At 45.9% G+C, this 14,068-nt stretch overlaps 1 pseudogene; it reads left to right on the top strand.

Moving 5' to 3' along the window:
* The first annotated feature begins 4,268 nt into the window (after positions 1–4,268).
* On the top strand, positions 4,269–8,326 carry LOC116546493 (annotated as a pseudogene).
* The last annotated feature ends 5,742 nt before the right edge of the window (positions 8,327–14,068 follow it).

Here is a 14,068-nt window from a genome sequence, read left to right on the forward strand (position 1 = left end):
CCATCCCTTTATTTTGAGTCTATATGTTCCCTTGCATGTGAGATGGGTTTCCTGAATACAGCACACCTGTGGATTTTTAATTTTTATCCAATTTACCGGTCGATGTCTTTTGATTGGGACATTTAGCCCATTTACATTTAAGGTTAATATTGTTATGCATGAATTTGATCCTGCCATTTTGATGCTAGCTGGTTGTTTTGCCCGTTACTTGATGCAGTTTCTTCGTTGTGTCAATGATCTTCACCATTTGGTATGTTTTTGGAGTGGCTGGTACTGGTTATTCCTTTCTATGTTTAGTACTTCTTTCAGGAGCTCTTATAAGACAGGCCAGGTGGTGACAAAATCTCTCAGCAGTTGCTTGTTTATAAAGGATTTTAGTTCTTCTTTGCTTATGAAGCTTAGTTTGGCTGGATGTGAAATTCTAGGTTGAAAGTTCTATTCATTAAGGATGTTGAATATTGGCTCCACTCTCTTCTGGCTTGTAGGGTTTCTGCCGAGAGATCCACTGTGAGTCTGATGGGCTTCCCTTTGTGGGTAACCCGACCTTTCTCTGGTTGCTCTTAGCATTTTTTCCTTCATTTCAACGCTGGTGAATCTCATGATTATGTGCCTTGGGTTTGCTCTTCTTGAGAAATATCTTTGTGGTGTTCTCTGTATTTCCTGGGCTTGAATGTTGGCCTGCCTTGCTAGGTTGGGAAAGTTCTCCTGGATAATATCCTGGAGAGTGTTTTCCAGCTTGGATTCATTCTCTCCGTCACATTCAGTTACACCTATCAAACAGAGATTAGGACTTTTCACATAATCCCATATTTCTCGGAGGCTTTATTCATTTCTTTTCACTCTTTTTTCTCTAATCTTGCCTTCTTGTTTTATTTCATTGAGTTGATCTTCCATCTCTGATATCCTTTCTTCTGCTTGGTCAATTTGGCTATTGAAACTTGTGTAGGTTGTGTTTGTCAGCTCCATCAAGTCATTTATATTTTTCTCTAAGCTATTTATTCTCCTTAGCATTTCATCTAACCTTTTTTCAAGATTCTTAGTTTCTTTGTGCTGGGTTAGAACATGTTCTTTTAGCTCAGAGAATTTTGTTATTACCCACCTTCTGAAGCCTGTTTCTGTCAGTTCATCAGACTCATTCTGCATCCAGCTTTGTTCCCTTGCTGGTGAGGAGTTGTGATCCCTTGGAGGAGGAGAGCCATTGTGGTTTTTAGTGTTTTCATCCTTTTTGCGCTTGTTTCTTCCCATCTTCATGAATGTTTCTACCTGTGGTCTTTGTAGTTGGTGATGGGGTCTCTGAGTGGACATCCTTTTTGCTAATGTTGAAGTTATTTCTTTCTGTTTTTTAGTTTTCCTTCTAACAGTCAGGCCCCTCTGCTGTAGGACTGCTGGAGGTCCACTCCAGGCCCTGCTTGCCTGGGGATCACCTGCAATGGCTGCCGAACAGTAAGGGTTGCTTGCGGTTTCTTCTTCTGTTCTCTTCCTCCCAGAAGGGTACCTGCCAGATGTCAGCCTGAGGTCTCCTTTCTGAGATGTCTTTGGATATATGGGAGTTGAGGAGCTGCTTGAGGAGACAGTCTGTCTCTTCTAGGAGCTCAAGTGCTGAGCTGCGAGCTCTGTGGTTCTGTTCAGAGCTGCGGGGCAGGTACGTTTAAGCCTGCTGCAGCAGAACTCATAACCGCCTTTTTCCCAGGTGTTCTGTCCTGGGAAGGTGTGGCTTTATGTATAAGTTCCTCATGTGCTGCTACCTTTTTTCAGAGATGTCCTGCCCAGCAAGGAAGTAGTCTAGTCACAGCCTGCCAGCACAGGCATTGCTGAGCTGCCATGGGCTCTGCCCAGCTGCTGTGTGAACTTCCTTGCGGTTTTGTTCACAGAGGTACAGTTAGAACTGCCTCAGTAATGGTGGACTGCCTTGGTAATGGCAGATTGCCTCGGTAATGGCAGATTGCCTCGGTAATGGCAGATTGCCTCGGTAATGGCTGATGCCCTTCTTCCCACTGAGCTGGAGCATCCCGGGTCCAGCTGCACTTGCTGCGAAACTCTCAATTCAGGGCGTTTGAGATTGCTGGTCTTTGTGGTGGTAAGACCCACCAAGCCAAACCTGGCTCCCTGTTTCAGCCCCCTTTTTTCAGTCGAATGGGCAGCTCTGTATCCCATGCATTACAGACACCAGTTGAAACGGTTGACCAGATTTGTGTGAGTTTTGTGCGCCAACCAATTGCGCCGGCTGAAACAGCCATGCTGTAAACCCACAGTGCTTTTCAGCCTGGGAATCTCCTGATCTGTGAGCACTAAAAGCTCGTTTGGAAATGCGGTGATCGCTCACCCTCTGCATTGTTCTCGCTGGGAACTGCACTCCAGAGCTGTTCTTATCTTGGATCTCCCCACATTACTGTTTTAACCTCATTGAGGCAATGATATGATTTTCTTATTAATTTCAAATGCTGTCATTAGCATGTGAAAATTTTCCTGTTTGATACTCTGTCTGGCATTTCTATTCTTTTGCGTTTATCTGTGGGATCTTCATGTGATTGTGCAAGGGAAGTTTAATTATCATAGTTATAAGAAGTTTTTATATTTGGTCCCCTCTCACTTCAGGATTTTCTTGGCTTTTTACTTACTTTTTATTTTTTTATTTTTTTGCTTGTTTGTCTGTGTTCTTTCTTTGTAGAGACAGGGTCTTCCTCTGTTGTCCAGGCTGCAGTGCAGTGGCACCATCATGGCTCACCGTTACCTCAAACTCCTCGGCTCAAGCAATCCTTCTGCCCAAACCTTCCAAGTTGCTAGGACTACAGGTGCACGCTACCGTGCACCACAAATTTTTAAGAATTTTTGTGTATAGATGGTGTCTCATCATGTTTCCTTCACTAGTCTTGAACTCCTGGCTTCAAGCAAATCTCCCAACTCAGCTTCCCAAAGCCCTGGTTTATAGGCATGAGCCACAGTGCCAACTCTGCTTATTTTCTGTGTATGAATATTTTATTTAGTATATCTAGTTTTTAAAATCTCCTTAATATTTTTGCCTGGACCACCTTAAATGTATAAATTGATTTAGAAAGAATTGGCTTATTTATAGTAATATTAAAATTCCTATCAAATAAAAATTTTCTATTCACTTATTCCCAACATTTTTTCTGTCATCATTTTAAAGTTCTCTCCACTTAGATGTTCAAAGACTTCTTATTAAAATTTTTACTGAAGTAGAATTTCATGGAAGAAATGCACATAAGATGACAGCTTGATGAAGTTTTGCAAACTGAGCCACGCGTCTGCAGCACCCAGGTTTAGAAACAGACATCGCCTGACTGCAGAGCTCTCCCTGAGTCCCCTTCCATTCTCTCCTCCCAAGGAGCCCAACCCGACCCTGCGACATCCATCAGGTGGTCTTTTCGTGCTTCAGGTAGAAGGAGTTGAACAGGTGCACCTTTGTCTGTCTTCTTTCTTTTGATATCATGTTTGTGAGATTCTCATAGGCATGTAGTGTTTTACTCAGTGAATTCATGATAATGACGTTTTTTCCTACTATTAATGGGCATTTGGGCAGTTTCTAGTTTTAGTATTAGGAGTGCTGTTTTTTCATATAAATTTTTTAAACTTTTTCTTATGAAGTTCATGTCTAAGGGATATTGTGTATTTGCTTGTGTGTGGGAAAGGACTACTGATTTTGCATATTAATTATAGACCCAGCCCTCTTGCTGAATTCACTTACTTTTGGAGTATTTTTTATTTGACTTTTTGGGATTTTCATTGTAGGTGTCCCATGGGACCATCAGAAATAATGATAGCTTTGCCGTATCTTTTTGGTTGTTTTACATTCTGTTTCGTTCTCTTTCGTAACTGTATTGGATAATGTCACCAAAGCAAGGAAAATAGCAGTGACACCTGTGAAATCCTAGTGAATATTGTGAAGTTTACCTTCAGAAAAGTAGATTTCACCCACTCCTACCCCCCATCCCTAGCATCCCACGTGGGATTTTCCACTGGAGTGTGTGTAGAAAGCATTGTGGAGACAGAGTCTGGGTCAGGAGTGTGTTTATTGCGAGCCGTCGGCAGGCCCCATGTTGAGGGGCAGTGAGCGCAGCACAGGCAAAGTCCAGGAAAGTCCCTGGGCTGGGCCAGGTGATGGGAGGGGAGGGGCCTGCCACTTCTGGGGCTGGGCCTTGGACATTGGCTCTGGGGGTGGACAGGCATAGCCCAGGACCATTTGGGGATGAGGGGCTTTGAGCCTTGGGAGTCAGACCCTTAGGGGAACTGCAATGGTTGAGGGGAGCATGGAAAGCAGGGGACTCATCCCCAAAGCAAAGGAGGTAGGAGACTCCAGAAGGGGGCAAGAGGCCTGGGAAGCCACACACTGGGACAGCAAATATGGGCTGGCCATCGTGGAAAGGACGGGCTCAGATCTGCAGTCTGTGGCTCAGATATGAGGCACTCGTCACTTTAAGGCACCTTGGATCTGCTGGAGCCACACGGGGTCTGCATCAGAGCCCAGATCCTGGCAGCACATGGAGACCCAGCAGCTGCACTGAGAGCAGCAGAGCTTGCAGTACCTGAACTAGTAGCGTACGGGGACACAGCAGCTGGACTGGGAGCAGGTGGACTTACAGCAGCTGGACTGGGAGCAGGTGGACTTACAGCAGCTGGACTGGGAGCAGGTGGACTTACAGCAGCTGGACTGGGAGCAGAGGGGCTTACAGCAGCTGGACTGGGAGCAGTGGGACTTGCAGAAGCTGAACTGGGAGCAGTGGGGCTTACAGCAGCTGGACTGGGAGCATGGGGTTTGCAGCAGCTGGACTGGGAACAGCAGGGCTTGCAGCACCTGGATGGGCAGCAGGTTGACCCACAGCCTGAGGAGCAAGAGCAGGGTTTGCAACAACTGCTCTGAGACTGTTGCTCAGTATGAAGTGTGTGGCGCAATCACGGGCCACTGCAGCCTCCATCTCCTGCTCTCAAACAATCCTACTGAGTAAACATATCTACAGGTGGGTGTCACCATGCCCAGGTACTTAAAAAAATTTTTGTTTTTTGTAGAGATGAGGTCTCACTTTATTGCCCAGGCTGGTTTTGAACTCCTGGCCTCAAGTGATCCTCCTGCCTCTGCCCCAAATTGCAGGGATTACGGGGACGAGCCACCACATGCAGCCTCATTTATGTCTGTATCATTTCCTTTCCTTGTTGATTAGCTCCTTTGGAAACAGTAGGCTACCACTGTGATCTGTTTCATGGCAGGTCTTCCTAGGGTTCTTTCCTTGCCTGTAGGGACTTACCGAGGACCCTTGCACCCACTCACCACTGGAGGGAGGAAAACCTTCCCCATTTCAGGAGCTGAATTCAAAATTCATGCTGTGATTTTCCAGGTTGCACCTGTTGGTGATTGTGAGGTTCCCTGTTTTCAGCTCTGCTAGATGTTTCTTTGCTCTCTCCTGCACAGACCTTGAAACCCTGGGTGGCTGCGGCTCTTGGAAATTCATCCCCATCTCCTTGTACTTTGAGGATCACTTGTTTTTCTCTTGAGACACCATCTCATTTTATGTTGCCTGGGCTGGAGTTCACGGGTGCAATTACAGCTCACTGGAGCCTCAAACTCCCAGGCTAAATCTATTCTCCCACCTCAGCCTCCCAAGTAGCCGAAGCTACAGGTGTGCGCCACCAGGCTCGGCTTACTTGGCTTTATTACAAGTCTCCACCATGCATTTTCAGTTTTGTTACTGAGTTGCCTGGTGCCTTGTGGGCTGTGGGAATGTACAGCGCTCAGGTGCAATCAGCCCTGCGTTCATGTGTGCCGCCACCTTTGGAGCTTCCAGTCTGGATTTTTGAGTAAACCATCTGAAGCAGCATTTCCCTTTATCATCGGGAAACTAACAATAGCCATGGTCCCCACAAGATGTGCCTTTGACACACTGTTATTCCCAGTCCTACATGTGGTTGAAACAATCTAAGGTTTTATTTCTAGATTATTTCATTTTTCCTTATGCTGCACGTCTTTTATCTCAGAAATTTGTCTTTGAAATTTCCGCCCTGTTCTTCCCCAGCAGTATCAGCAGTCGCTCAGATCTGCGGGCGTTCCGTGGGAGCTCATTTCTCACCAGCGCTCCTGTGCGCTCTCCTCCCTCCACCTTTTCCCTCCGTGTTTGCTTGGCAGGAGATGGTCTTCAGATCACTCAGGTCCCCTCCTCCACTGGCGTAATTTCTAAAGCCTTGTCTGTGTCGCTGTGTGGTGATGCGTCACCATGAAACAGATGGACTTGGCTCGGGTTCCCCAAATGTGTCACTTCCCAGGAGCTCCCCTTTCCTGCTGGGAGACTGAGCTCTGAGCACACCTTGGGCCGTTCCATAACTTTCTGGTGACTTTTAGTTATGGAAGGCCCGTTGACTTCATAATTCTAAAAGGCCAATTTTGTGTTCGAATCAGAGGTGCGCTGTGGGTCAGCGGTGCTTCGCTCCCCCTCCCCCGACCTTGCCCTGCCTGGGGTCCTTCAGGCCCCTGAAGAGAGCGGGAAGCTGGCAGCCAGGAGTCCTGGGCCCCACCCTGCTCGGCTGGTCTTCAGTACTCAGGGCCCTCCTGCCCCTCAGTGTCTCTAGGGCAGGCATTGAATGCCGAATCCGCCCCAAGCTGAGCCCTCTTCTCCTGCAAGTAGAGAGGGTGAAGATATTTGAGGCGGCGAGGAGGGCAGAAGTGAATGGTGGGGTGCCTTGTGAATGCACCAGGCCTGCTGGCAGGCATTTCCCAGGCTAGCGGACAGATCCCAGAGCACAGACTCAGTCACCGCACAGGAAAGGGCTGGACAGAATTGCACCAAGTGTACAGTTGGTTTACAGACAGGAGAGGCTTTATTGCAAGGAAATTCACTGGTTATTTTTTTCTTTTTTAAACAGACGGGGACAACAGGAAGGAAGGAGCCCTTCCTGGTCACCGGTGGGTCACAGGAGGATAGGCAGCAGCCCAGGGGGACCCAGTGTCCCGATGGTGTTGATGAGCTGGTTCTTAGTGATCACTCAGAAACACCGGCCCGGCCTTGTGGGGTCCGACCTTGCATAGTCAGCCAGGCAAGAAAGATGATTCACACCCAAAGGTGGGGAACACTGTGGCAGTCGGCTCAGTGCCCGCGTCCAGGCGAGGGTATCTCCTGCATCAAGGAAACACGCGTGTCTGGAGTGAGGAGGCCGAAGGCAGGGCCCGGTGGAGAGCCGAGCCATGGACGGTGGCGTGTGCATGGATATGAGCTGGAGCAGGTGCAGGAGCCTCAGGGAGGATGTGTGGGAGGAACTGATTCAGGAAAACCTTAAGAAACGCTTTCACCAAACAGGAGAAACCTGACGGTCTGGGTTCAGAGCCTCAGATCTTACACTGGCAGCACAAGGGGACGCAGCAGCTGGACTGGGAGCAGCAGGGTTTGCAGCAGCTGGATTGGCAGCAGGATGACCCACAGCCTGAGGAGCAGCAGCTGGGCTTACAGCAACTGCACTGGGAGCAGCCACAGGAGCCACAGCCCCCCTTGGAGCCTCCACAGGAGCCACAGCCACAGCCTCCCTTAGATCCCCCACAAGAGCCACAACCTCCCTTGGAGCCCCCACAGGAGCCACAGCCTCCCTTGGAGCCCCCACATGAGCCACAGCTGGAGCAGGAACAGGCTGGCACACAGCAGCACACGGGCTTGCAGCAGTAGACGGGCACACAGCAGCTGGAGCCACAGCCCCCACAGCCGGAGCCACAGCCCCCACAGCCGGAGCCACAGCTCCCACAGGAGCCACAGCCCCCACAGCCGGAGCCACAGCCCCCACAGGAGCCACAGCCCCCGCAGCTGGAGCCACAGCCCCCAAAGCTGGAGCCACAGCCCCTACAGGAGCCACAGCCCCCACAGCTGGAGCCACAGCCTCTGGAGCAGCCACAGCAGCCCATGTTTTTGGCGGATTGAAGGTGGAGCAGGTAGAGGAGCAGGTGAGAGGGAGGGGCAGGTGGAGCACCCTGAGCCCGGGCTCTCTATATACCTGTCCAGAGTCAGGCAGACACAGGCCCTTCCTCGTGACTGTTTTCACTACTTTTCCCGGGCTCTATTTTTTTCCTCTTCGCTAGTGACTTCCTCCTGGCTCAGTTGAGCGTCTACTTTCTTTGCGTGCTAAATTTGTCTTTCCCCCATTTGTTTTGTCCCCTACAATTAAAACCTCAGCTGCAGGCTGTGGGTGCTTCCCACAGAGCCCCAGGGTGCTGGTCACCTGCTCTCTGCTGACTACATGTGATCAATGGGTGACAGCCTCTGCCCAAGCACCCTCGTGTTCCTGCGTTGACTCCCCCTGATAATATTAACTTTACATTTTTAGATTTTGAAATTCATATGGTCGTTATGCTTTACTCACACCATTCTCAGCTTTCTGGGTGTATTAGACCGTTCTTTCTTGCTCTAAAGAAATGCCTGAGGCTGGGTAATTTATAGAGGCTAGAGGCTTGATTGGCTCATCTGCAGCTCCACAGGCATGGCAGCCACCGCTGCTTGGCTTCTGGGGAGGCCCTCAGCGAGCTTTTCCTCATGGCAGAAGGCAAAGAGTGAAATCTATTAAACTATTACAAGTAAGCTTGTAGTATTGGGGTTCAGGGGTTCAGAGTGCCCTCAGCTCCCTGAGAGGTCTTTTCTCCAGGTTCTTGGTCTCCCATCCTCTCAAGAATGAGAGAGGGGACCACGGCGCAGTGCGCAGTAAATGCCAGACTCAAAAGTGTTTGTAGAAAGTGATTTATTTAAAGAGAGGAAAAGGAGAGAGAAAAGCTAACTCTCACACTGCGTGAGAAGGGTTCCCAGAGGGGGAAAACCAGAGCAGGAAAGCTCCTCCCACGCTGAGTGAGAGAACCCAGAAAGATGGAATCCAGGAGAGGAAAGCAGCTTCCACGCTGAGTGGAAGGGAGTTCAGAGAGATGGAGTTTAGGAGGGAAGACAGGCTTCCACAAGAGTGTGGAAGGGGACCCCTGAGGGAAAATCCGGGAGAGAGAAAAACAGCTTCCATGAAGGGAGTGTTTGTGGAAGGGGACCCAAACATGGAGTCGAAGGGGTGCAGAAGAAGGGGACTTTTAACCTGGGAGGAGCCCCCACCTTCTTCAAGACATGGGGCCAATGAAAGGAGTTCCTTAGAACTTCCGCTGGAGTGATTGACTCTTAAATTTCTTCCCCTGTGAAATTCAAACATAAACTGTTAGATCTCCCTGATGGGGAGAGATGGGAGGGGGGCATGGCGCTGGGAAGTTCTTGCCCTTAAAACTACACCCCTTCTCATTCCGTTGGTTGCTGATTCACTCTATTGACTGTTTCTTTTGCTGTGCAACAGCTGTGGAGTTTGATTAGGTCCCACTTGTCTATTTTGGCTTTTGTTGCCAATGCTTTTGGTGTTTTGGTCATGAAGTCCTTGCCTACGCCTATGTCCTGAATGGTTTTGCCTAGGTTTTCTTCTAGGGTTTTTATGGTGTTAGGTCTTATGTTTAAGTCTTTAATCCACCTGGAGTTAATTTTAGTGTAAGGTATCAGGAAGGGGTCCAGTTTCTGCTTCCTGCACATGGCTAGCCAGTTTTCCCAACACCATTTATTAAACAGGGAATCCTTAGCAGTTTACCCATCTGACAAAGGGCTGATATCCAGAATTTACAAAGAACTAAAACAGATTTACAAGAAAAAAACAAACAAACCCATTCAAAAGTGGGCAAAGGTTATGAACAGACACTTTACAAAAGAAGACATACGTGAGGCCAACAAACATATGAAAAAATGCTCATCATCACTGGTCATCAGAGAAATGCAAATCAAAACTACATTGAGATACCATCTCATGTCAGTTAGAATGGCGATCATTAAAAAACCTGGAGACAACAAATGCTGGAGAGGACGTGGAGAAATAGGAACACTTTTACACTGTTGGTGGGAGTGTAAATTAGTTCAACCATTGTGGAAGACAGTGTGGGATTCCTCAAGGACCTAGAAATAGAAATTCCATTTGACCCAGCAATCCCATTACTGGGTAGATATCCAAAGGATTATAAATCATTCTACTATAAGGACACGTGCACATGAATGTTCATTGCAGCACAGTTTACAATAGCAAAGACCTGGAACCAACTCAAATGCCCATCAATGTCAGACTGGACAGGGAAAATGTGGCACATATACACCATGGAATATTACACAGCCATCAAAAATGATGAGTTCGTGTCCTTTGTAGGGACATGGATGAACCTGGAAGCCATCATTCTCAGCAAACTGACACAGGATCAGAAAATCAAACACCGCATGTTCTCACTCATAGGTGGGTGTTGAACAATGAGAACACATGGACACAGGGAGGAGAGCACTACACACTGGAGTCTGTTGGGGGGGAATAGGGGAGGGACAGCAGGGGGTGGCGAGTTGTGGGTGGATGGCATGGGGAGAAATGCCAGATATAGGTGAGGGGGAGGAAGGCAGCAAATCACACTGCCACATGTATACCTATGCAACAATCTTGCATATTCTTCACATGTACCCCAAAACCTAAAATGCAATTTAAAAAAATGGAGCTGCTCAGCACACACATTTGTAGCTGAGGCTGAACAAGGTGATGCTTTGACTTTATGTTTCACTCCCATAACTCCAAACAAGGGTCTTTTTGCTATTCAATGCTAAGACTTCACTTTTTTTTTTTTCTCTCTTTTTGGTGACTTTGCTGTTTAAAAAAACAAAAACCAACCAAACAAAAAAAACTACGCCCCTGTGGAGCCTGGAAAGAGAACACCTTCCTTCAAGCATGACCTTGGATTCAGCATGGATTCATAGATACAACACCAAAAGCACCAGCAATGAAAGAAAAATACAGATACACTGGATGTCATCAAAATTAAACATTTGTGTATCAAAGGACACTATCAACAAAGTGAAAGAACAGTCTACATAATGAAAGAAAATATTTACAAGTCAGATGTTCTATAAATATCTATAGAAGAACGTTTTTTCTTCAACTTTTATTTTAGAATCAGGTGGTATGTGTGCAGTTTTGTCACACAGGTATATTGTGCGATGCTGAGATTTAGAGTATGAATGAATCCATCACCAAAATAGTGACTGCAGTACCCAGTAGTTTTTCAGCCCTTGCCCACTCCCTTTCTTCCTCCCTCCTCTCGTTCCCCAGTGTCTATGGTTTTCATCTCTATGTTCATGTGTATTCAATGTTTAGCTCTCATTTATAAGTGAGAATATGTGGTATTTGGTTTTCTGCTTCTGCATTAGTTCTCTTAGAATAATGGCTTCCAGCTGCATCTATATTGCTGCAAAAGAAATGACTTCATTCTTTTTTATGGCCATGTAGTATTCCATGGTGTATATGGACCGTATTTTCTTTATCCAATCCACCATTGATGGGCACTGGTGGATTCCACATCTTTGCTTCTGTGAATAGCACTGCAATGAACATATGGATGTATGTGACAGATGTATGTGTCTTTTTGGTAGAATGATTTATTTTCCTTTGGGTATATACTTAATAATGAAATTGCTGGGCCAAATAGTAGTTCAACTCATAGTTCTTTGAGAAATCTCCAAACTGCTCTCCATGGTGGCTGAATTCATTTACATTCCCAGTAACAGTGTACAAGAGTTCTCTTTTCTCTCAAGTTCTGCCAGCAACTGTTTTCAGCTCTTTTTATTTTATTTTCATTTTTTTAGCGTAATAGCAGTCATTTATTTTTTTACTTTAGGTTCTGGGGTACATGTGCAGGTCATGTGTAATTGTTGCACAGGTGCATACATAACCAGGTGGTTTGCTGCCTCTATTCCCGCTTCATCTATATCCGGCATTTCTCCCTATGTTATCCCTCCCCACCCCCCCTGTCCCCCCCCCCACCCCCCCCCCACTTCCCCCAGTGTGTGATGCTCCCTGAGTGCAGTGCACGTATTCTTATTGTTCAGCACCCACCTATGAGTGAGAACATGCAGTGTTTGATTTTCTGTTCTTGTGTCAGTTTGCTGAGAATGATGGTTTCCAGGTTCATCCAAGTCCCTACAAAGGACACAGACTCATCATTGTTTATGGCTGTGTAATATTCCATGGTGCATACATGCCACATTTTCCTTGTCCAGTCTATCATTGATTGGCACTTTGATTGGTTCCAGGTCTTTGCTATTGTACACAGGGCTGCAATGAATATACATGTGTATGTGTCTTTATAATAGAATGATTTATAGTCCTTTGGGTGTATACCCAGTAATGGGATTGCTGGGTCAAATGGAATTTCTATTTCTAGGTCCTTGAGGAATCGCCACACTGTCTTCCACAATGGTTGAACTAATTTACACTCCCACCCACAGTGTAAAAGTGTTCCTATTTCTCCACATCCTCTCCGGCATCTGTTGTCTCCAGATTTTTTTAATGGTCGCCATTCTAACTGGTGTGAGATGGTATCTCAACGTAGTTTTGATTTGCATTTCTCTAATGACCAGTGATGAAGAGCCTTTTTTCATATGTTTGTTGGCCTCATGTATGTCTTCTTTTGAAAAGTGTCTGTTCATATCCTTTGCCCACTTTTGAATGGGTTTGTTTGTTTTTTCCTGTAAATCTGTTTTTGTTCTTTGTAGACTCTGGATATTACCCCTTTGTCAGATGGGTAGATTGCAAAAATTTCTTCCCATTCTCTTGGTTGCCAGTTCACTCTAATGATTGTTTCTTTTGTTGTGCAGAAGCTCTGAAGTTTAATTAGATCCCATTTGTCTATTTTGGCCTTTGTTGCCAATGCTTTTGGTGTTTTCGTCATGAAGTCCTTGCCTATGCCTATGTCCTGGAAGGTTTTGCCTACATTTTCTTCTAGAGTTTTTACAGTGTTAGGTTTTATGTTTAAATCATTAATCCATCTGGAGTTAATTTTAGTGTAAGGTGTCATAAAGGGGTTCAGCTTCTGCTTTCTTCCCATTGCTAGCCAGTTTTCCCAACACCATTTATTAAACATGGAGTCCTTTCCCCATTGCTTGTTTTTGTCAAGGTTGTCAAAGACCAGATGGTTGTAGATGTGTGGCATTGCCTCCAAGGCCTTTTTTCTGTTCCATTAGTCTATGTCTCTGTTTTGGTACCAGTACCATGCTGTTTTGATTACTGTTGCCTTGTAGTATAGTTAGAAGTCTGGCAGTGTGATGCCTCCGGCTTTGTTTTTTGTTTTTTGTTTTTTTGCTTAGGATTGTCTTGGCTATGGGGCTCTCCTGTGGTTCCATATGAAGTTTAAAGAGGTTTTTTCCAGTTCTGTGAAGAAGGTCATTGGTAGCTTGATGAGGATAGTGTTGAATCTATAAATTACTTCAGGAAGTATGGCCATTTTCATGATAGTGACTCTTCCTAACAATGAGCATGGAATGTTTTTCCATCTGTTTGTGTCCTCTCTCATTTTGTTGAGCAGTGGTTTGTAGTTCTCCTTGAAGAGATCCTTTACATCCTTTGTTAGTTGTATTCCTAACAATACAACTAACAATCAAAGGTATTTTATTCTCTTTGTAGCAATTGTGAATGGGAGTTTGCTCTTGATTTGGCTCTCTGTTTGTCTGTTATTTGTATATAGGATTGCTTGTGATTTCTGCACATTGATTTTGTATCCTGAGACTTTGCTGAAGTTACTTATCAGTTTGAGGAGATTTTGGGGTAAGACAATGGGGTCTTCTAAATATACAATCATGTCATTGGCAAATAGATAGAGTTTGACTTCCTCCTTTCCTAATTGAATACCCTTTATTTCTTTTTCTTGCCTGATTGCTCTGGCTAGAACTTCCAGTACTATATTGAATAGGAGTGGTGAGAGAGGGCATCCTTGTCCAGTGCCAGATTTCAAAGGGAATGCTTCCAGCTTTTGCCCAATCAGTATGATATTGGCTGTGGGTTTGTCATAAATATCTTTTATTATTTTATGATATGTTCCGTCGATACGTAGTTTATTGAGAGTTTTTAGCATGAAGGATTGTTGAATTTTATAGAAGGCCTTCAATGCATCTATTGAGATAATCATGTGGTTTTTGTCTTTGGTTCTGTTTATGTGATGGATTACGTTTATGGACTTGCATAAGTTGAACCAGCCTTGCATCCCCAGGAT

Source organism: Sapajus apella, unplaced genomic scaffold (genome assembly GCF_009761245.1).
Source record: "Sapajus apella isolate SASKATOON/1434 unplaced genomic scaffold, GSC_monkey_1.0 scaffold974, whole genome shotgun sequence".
Lineage (NCBI taxonomy): Eukaryota > Metazoa > Chordata > Mammalia > Primates > Cebidae > Sapajus > Sapajus apella.